The sequence below is a fragment of the Anoplophora glabripennis genome, unplaced genomic scaffold, assembly GCF_000390285.2.
Source record: "Anoplophora glabripennis isolate ALB-LARVAE unplaced genomic scaffold, Agla_2.0 scaffold867, whole genome shotgun sequence".
In the NCBI taxonomy this organism is placed as follows: domain Eukaryota; kingdom Metazoa; phylum Arthropoda; class Insecta; order Coleoptera; family Cerambycidae; genus Anoplophora; species Anoplophora glabripennis.
In genome coordinates, this window is record NW_019417017.1 from 105,018 (window position 1) to 112,789 (window position 7,772).

The following is a 7,772-nucleotide window of genomic DNA, read 5'->3' on the forward strand; positions in this document are numbered from 1 at the left end:
GAGTTATGGGGGGTCAAAGGGGTACCTAGAAATTAACGTTTAGGGTTATAACTTTGAAACCACCCTGTATATTTTAATAAAATTTTCGTACGTTGTATTACACATGGAGCTCTACGATTTGATGCTAAAATCAACTTTTTGCTATTATCAGGTGTCCAGAAACGGACTGGCCCTATCACAATTTTTCTCAAAATTTTGACAGAAGTAATTTTATCAAACTGAAAATATTATTATTAGATACTCTGAAGGTTTTTCTTTAAAAATGGTACTCTTTATTTATTTCGAAAAAATGAACGGTTTGCGAGATAAATCGGTTTTGAAAAAAATTGGTAACAAATACAACAACAATTAAAATTTATTTTTTTTACATATTATTTCATGCATTTAATTTCTTTAACTTTATCAAGTCCAGAAATCTTTGAACGGGTTGGCTATACTTTATGAGCAAGTAGTGACCAATTAAAAATAACATTTGAAAAATAACTTACTTACAAGACATGCAACAAAGAACATTCAACAATGAACAAAGGTACCTAAATGTTACTTCGGTAGATGTTCAAAATGAGCACCCCGTACTTCAATGCACTTTCTAATCCTACGAATGTTTTCCCGGTGCACTTGAAATAATATTCCGTGATTATTGCGGAGATGGTCACAGTTCTGTGTTAGCCTCAGCAGAAGTTCCTCTCTACTATTTACGGGTGTTGAATAAACGTTATTTTTTAAATGACCCCACAGAAAAAAGTCTAATGGGTTTAGGTCGGGCGACCTAGGTGGCCATAATACAGGTCCGCCTCGACCTATCCATCGATCACCAAAAACATTCGTCAGATGTTGACGTACTAAACGATCAAAGTGGGGTGGTGCACCGTCATGCATGTACCACATTTCAGTTCTTATTTGAAGGGGCACTTCTTCTAACAAAATATTTAGATTTTCCTCTAAAAATTGCAAATAAAGAGCACCATTAAGTCTTTGCTCCAGAATAAATGGACCAATCAAATGATTCCCGATAATGCCAGCCCACACATTCACCATAAACCTTTGTTGGTAGCGAGTTTGAACTAAAGCGTGAGGGTTTTCTTCATCCCAGACATGTAGATTATGCGAATTAATTATGCCGTCTCTTGTAAAACCTGCTTCATCGGTGAACAAAATAGATGTACCAAAATTATGATTCCGAATATGATGCTGTAAAAACCAATTGGCGTATTGAAGTCTTTTTGGATAATCATCTGGAGACATAGCATGTACTTTTTGGATGTGGTACGGGTAAAGCAATTGTTCTTTCAGAGTTTCATGTACAGCCCATTTTGTAACATTGTTTTGCGCCGCAAGCTTCCTTATGCTATTTGAAGGATTATTAGCAACGTCTTCCAATATTTGTTCCTCTACATGAGGGTCTCGTACTCTCCTCGGGGCTCCTGCTCCACCACGGCGTGGCAAAAAGCTTCCTAAATAAAGGATTCGGAAGAAATTAGTTTCACTAACGTTTTTCACTATTTTTTTTTACCTGTTTCTCTTAAACTACGATCAACTCTTTCAAAAGTTTTTGGACTCGGCAAATGTCGACCCGGAAACCTTTCCTCATAAAGTCTTCTTGCCTCCACGGAGTTGCATAATGCTTCCCCATAAATTAGGTGCATATCAGCATATTCTGCACAGGAATATTCTTCCATTTTTAAATGTTATTTCTAACGGCTTAAAACGAATACCACAATAAAATTGAATTTTTATTCTGTCACGCGCCTTTGACAAGTACTTTAAAATCAACAGGGTCTAACAACGAAAACAATAGAAAAGAACTCCATGGAGACAAGAGCAATAATAATTTGTAGATGTATTTTGGTCATAGATGTTGATTTTACAAGAAACGGCATTATTCATTCCCTTAATTCACCACCAGTAAATGTTTATGGTGAATCTGTAGGCTGGCACTAGCGGGAATGATTTTATTGTAAAAAAATAAATTTTAATTGTTGTTGTATTTGTTACCAATTTTTTTCAAAACCGATTTATCTCGCAAACCGTTCATTTTTTCGAAATAAATAAAGAGTACCATTTTTAAAGAAAAACCTTCAGAGTATCTAATAATAATATTTTCAGTTTGATAAAATTACTTCTGTCAAAATTTTGAGAAAAATTGTGATAGGGCCAGTCCGTTTCTGGACACCTGATAATAGCAAAAAGTTGATTTTAGCATCAAATCGTAGAGCTCCATGTGTAATACAACGTACGAAAATTTTATTAAAATATACAGGGTGGTTTCAAAGTTATAACCCTAAACGTTAATTTCTAGGTACCCCTTTGACCCCCCATAACTCCGTTAGGGGGCACATTAGGAAAAAAAATTATAGGAAGGACTAGTTTTATTTTGACCTCCCCTATACACTCCCGAGAGATTAGGAGGTACTTACCGGACACCCTGTAGATGCACACAATTTAAACATCTAGGTGTTATCTTTGATGCAAAATTGACTTTTGTTCCCCATATTGATTATATTATATCTAACGTCTACAAGAATTTGGGTTTTATTATGAGAAATTCGCGATATTTTAGGGATGTTTCTACCCTTAAATTACTCTTTAATGCAGTGTTTCCCAAACTTATTTAAAGCGCGACCCCTTTTTTGTTAAAAATTTTCTCGGTGACCCCCTTACTCATCACTCAAACCAAAATAGCGTGCCTAAATTACAATTAACTGATTATTTTTGAAATTTTATTTTACCTTATTGTTTAAAATTTAACAGTTAACTAATAGCACTTCTGCCAAATACAATATTTACAATAAAAATAAATTAATAAAAAGTTATATTTGGTTCCATTCGTAACATTGTATTTATCTGATTGTGAGTTAAGTTTTTCATCTATGACTGCCATCAAAACAAAAATGAGAAATCGCCTGGAACTGGAAAATGATATAATTGTGTGTCTCAAATACACAGGCCAGATTTGAAAGACTGGTTTCAAAAAAACAGGCGCATGGGTCTCATTAACACTATACTATTTTACTTTATTTTTTGCTTTACTTTTAAGATTTATTAATATTATTTAGTTTAATGTTTTATTTGATAACAAATTGTTAATAATTACCTACGACTTTATTAGAATAATAATACATGATTTAACAAAGTGGTGTTTCCTCTTATTTTGGAAATTCCCGGCGACCCACTTAATACCTCATTGCGACCCCCCGGGGGGTCGCGACCCACACTTTGGGAAACACTGCTTTAATGCGTTTGTCAGGCTGAAGTTAGAATACGTTTCCGTTATCTGGAATCCTCAATATGAAGTTCACATTTCTAACTTGGAGAAGGTTCAGAGAAAATTTGTTAAATATCTCAGTTTTCGAATTGATCATGCTTACCAACCTCAGGGTATTGCACAGTTAGAACTGCTAAATAGATTTAACACTAAAAAATTTTTTAATAAAGAAATGTTTTTATTCTCTTTCCGAATTTTATCAATTGTAGTACAATTTACTTTGTTATGTTTGCATTTTATATGTGTGTGTATATGTATATAAGTGTGTATATTGTATATTGTATACTATGTGTGTATGTCTATATTTGTATTTTTGTATGGGCCACTGTTGTCCATCACATTGACCATTGCTATACATTCATGTAATGTCATATAAGCAAAATAAACTAAATTAATTAATTAATTAAAGAGTTGGTCTTGCGTTTGGTCTATTTTTCCATACTTTTTCTGTATAAACTGTTGTCCTCGTAAATAGATTGCCCTGACATTTTGAGTAGTATTTACTTTAATATTCCTGGTGTTCGAACTCGCTCAAATGTATTATTTTATTTGTCAACTCCGAGAACAAATGTTCTTAAACATTCTCCAATTTATCAAATGTGTACATATTATGTAAATGATTATAGTACCAAAGTTGATATTTTAAACTGTACCGTCAGTAATATAAGACGTTGTATTTTAAATTTAGATTTATAACCTCACCATCATTTTATATGTTACAATTTTAAATTATTTATAATATTTTATTAAACTATTTTGTGTTCACTTTGTAGTTATGTAATTAAGCTTGTATTTTCGAATTTATTTTTTATGTATTATGCTTTTTTATGTAATCGTTTATTGTTTCTCCTGCCCTTTAAGGGGGCGATTTAGTATGTATATTTTTACCATGTAACAGAGCTTCAGATGAGGACACAAATCGTCGAAGAAACTAACATAATTGAATATTATTATATATCAATGTATTCGCAATGGTTCCCGCTAGTGAGTGAAATAAATTTCAATGCTCATGAGAACAGAAGAATAATTTAAATAAATCCCAAAGTACCTCAATTTTAACCATACTGTTAGTCTGCCAATATATTGGATTTACGACGGAACTAGGTCAGGCACAATAACCAAACTACTTCACTCACTAGAACGGACACTTAGGATCATTTGTATTTAATTTTCAGATTAATATTTATTAACAATTCTATAATTTGTGTCCTCAAGTAAGATGACAACATTTTACACACGACTCCATGTTATATTATATTATATTATATATTTAAACCAGAATTTTAGCGGTTTCTATCTTCTACAAGAATTTCTAAATAAAATTAGTTTGTGTACTCTGTCACAGGTGTCGCTACCCTTGAAAATGAAAGCGAAAACACAGAGTTGGTTTATTGTAAATTGTATTGGCCGAGAAATAGTGAAATTTCTGGCGTTTTTAGGTACTGAAATCTTTAAAAGTAAAACGTGTAGAACAAAAGTAGGGGTAAGCACAAAAATAAAATCCTTGATGTTTTGTTTATTCATGGTTACCGTTTAAATTTACCCAAATAAAATAATAACTAAAAAAAAGCGTTTGCAAAACATGCGTTTGCTATTATCCTAACCCCACATTTTAACAATTATTTTCACGTACTTATAAAAAGTAAACAATTTTATATGTAGGACTAAGCAAGTAAATGTTATAAGAATATTTACATGTGGAATTATATATAAAAAAGATAGTATTTTCGTAGATTTCAGTACCTAAAACCTTAATGGTTTGATCGTTTTTTGCACCTGTTTATTCGTTTTACTGCGGCCGGCGTCTTTGAAAATACTCAGGTGGCATGACATAACATTCCTATTATTTGATAAGCTTTAGATTATTCAGTTATTAAATGTTTGAAATTATTTGTCTTTGCGGAAAACACTATTTACAGAATATGGGACCCATAATGGTCTGATATTATCTTTGATATATAAATATGGGTAATATTTTAAAAGTAGGTAGGTACCTAAGTAATAAGATTTTGTAAAGCTTAAGTAGTACGAAAATATAACGCATAAAAAACCAATAATATGTACTAATTTTTCTTTATTAAGAATAAAGATTAAATTTTACGTACAGGGTGTCCCACATAAAATCGTTATTTATGTTGTAGCCTTGGTAGTTTCAAAATAAATTTACAGCTTAAAAATTGGTCTGGCTCAGGTAGATTTCTGTTTCAATCTACAAATCAGTAGCTACTTACCGATAAGAAGGAAACCACTAGTCTAGTCGAGAAGTGAGTTTTCTGCGAAAAATAGTTATTGTAATCCTAAAAATATGGTTGTTAGTACATTGGATTCGGAATTAAATTCAGAGAAAGAAGTATTTTTTAATTTATCCGCAATTAAAAATAGCAATTGTTATAAACAAAAAACGAAGAGAAAAAAGGGAGTCTCCGTTTTTTAACTATAACTAAAAAAATATTGAAGATAGCTGAAATTTCAAAAAAGATCCTGAAAGAGGAGAAAATTTCAGCAAAATAAGTCAGGAATTGTAGCTCCATTATTTATAATTTTAATTTGACGTTGAAAATATAGCTCCGCGCGGCGGCGGCGGTTTCCGCGTCGTCGCGTCGCCGCCAAGCAAAGTGTGCAACACAAAATAATTTTTTTATAGTATTCAATATTAATTTAAAAATCTAAATAAATTATAGTGTCATCTAGACACTTGAAGGAACACAGCCCAGTTGGAAAATAATTTTTAACTTGACTTATGTTAAAGTTATTCAATTGTTAATGAACTAATTTTTCGTGGTCCTAATCTTTCATAAAACTTGTTGTAAAACTTTAAATAATGTATCTAAAATTTTTTTTCTTTCTGGGAGGTCTTTTTATATACATAATAAACAAGATTCCGTTGTAAAAGTTTATAAAAGTTTTTTCATTTGTTTATAATGATTTTTTAAAGTTAACAAAAAATGAAAAATCCGGGAAATGTTATAAATTTTTTTTTTACCAAATGTTTGATTTTAGTTGTTTTTCTATTAATATATTGCGTTTATTAGCTTAGCTAAAAACTTTTTAACGTTATTTGTTTATAAATTTGTTATAAACAAATGGACAAGTTTAATATTTTTGAAACATTTTTTTTGCCATTTTATTGTCTTGGTAATCTGTTTTTTAAAAACAAAAATTTTTCTTAAATAAATTTTTTAATTGTTTATAATCGTAATTTCCCTGGGAACACGATGGTGCAATTATTTTTTTGCTACTTGCCGTAGTTTACGAGATATTTGCGAAAAACCTTATTTTTTACGGGTTTTTTGACCTTTTGACCCCTTGCCTGATCACCTAGGTCAAAAATGTTTGCGGATTCGGATTCCTGAGGGTCGAAAACATATTTGCGCCCAGGTTTGATCGACAGAGGAAAAAATGGAGGTTCAGCCTTCATTTCAATGGACTAAATACATACAGTAATATTATATATATATTTTATGCCTATACATATTATTCTCCAAACGCAATTAGTAGCAAGATTCTATATATTTTAGTAATTAAGCAGTGTTTTTAAGTTAAAACGACTCGTCAAAGTAAAAAAATATTTCAGGTTAGGTATATATTTTTTTTACTGAAAATAGCAGTTAATTTACATTATCGGATTGTTAATGTGAAAATATAAACATTAGACTGTTGACTATTCCATGTTATACGTGTTTTAACGTCACTTTTGAAGAAGAAACTACATGTAATTTTAAAAACCGTATTTCTGTTTTTATAATGAAGGAATAGTAATTATAAGATTGTTTAAGCTTATTAACTAAAAATTATTGCCTACTCAATAAAAAAATATTATCGTCCTCGATAATCTATTACTAATTAATAAAATATTTAATCTCTTTCCTTATAAGATTGTATGTACACAAATTGGAGCCGTTCCTGAAAAATCGGACGAATATCCGGTGCAGCGGAATTATTAGACTTGAAGCGTTGGCCGCTAGAACAGCACATGCCAGAGTCCAGATTCGTGACTCACGCTGGGCGATATTTTTTGTACAAAATCCCGTCCTTAATTGGATTTGTATCTGTCTGGGCAGCTGTACTTTAAATAAATAAATAAATAACACAAGTTAGGAGCTAATGCTAATACTAATAAGAATATTTATCTAATAGAAACATTTGGTATATTGCAGGAAATAACTGCTCTGCGGACTACAACCTAGTCCAACATTGATTTACACCCACAATATCTACTAAGTGTGTTATCTCAATCATATTATTGCATAATTATCTAAGAAATAAAATAATCGGTATATTTTCAGGAATAATTTTCGTCATTAGTATAATTTTTAGGTAATAAAACTGCTTTGTGCTGTTCTGTAATCATGAGTCGCATTTTTCAGAACATTTTAAATAGATATGTATTTAGGTCATTTTGTTCCAATACCATTATTAAATGTGACTAAACCCCCTTAGATGCAGTTTGACCCCTAGTTTTGCCGACCACAACTTAATAATATTGTCACAGCTTAAATATTGTTTT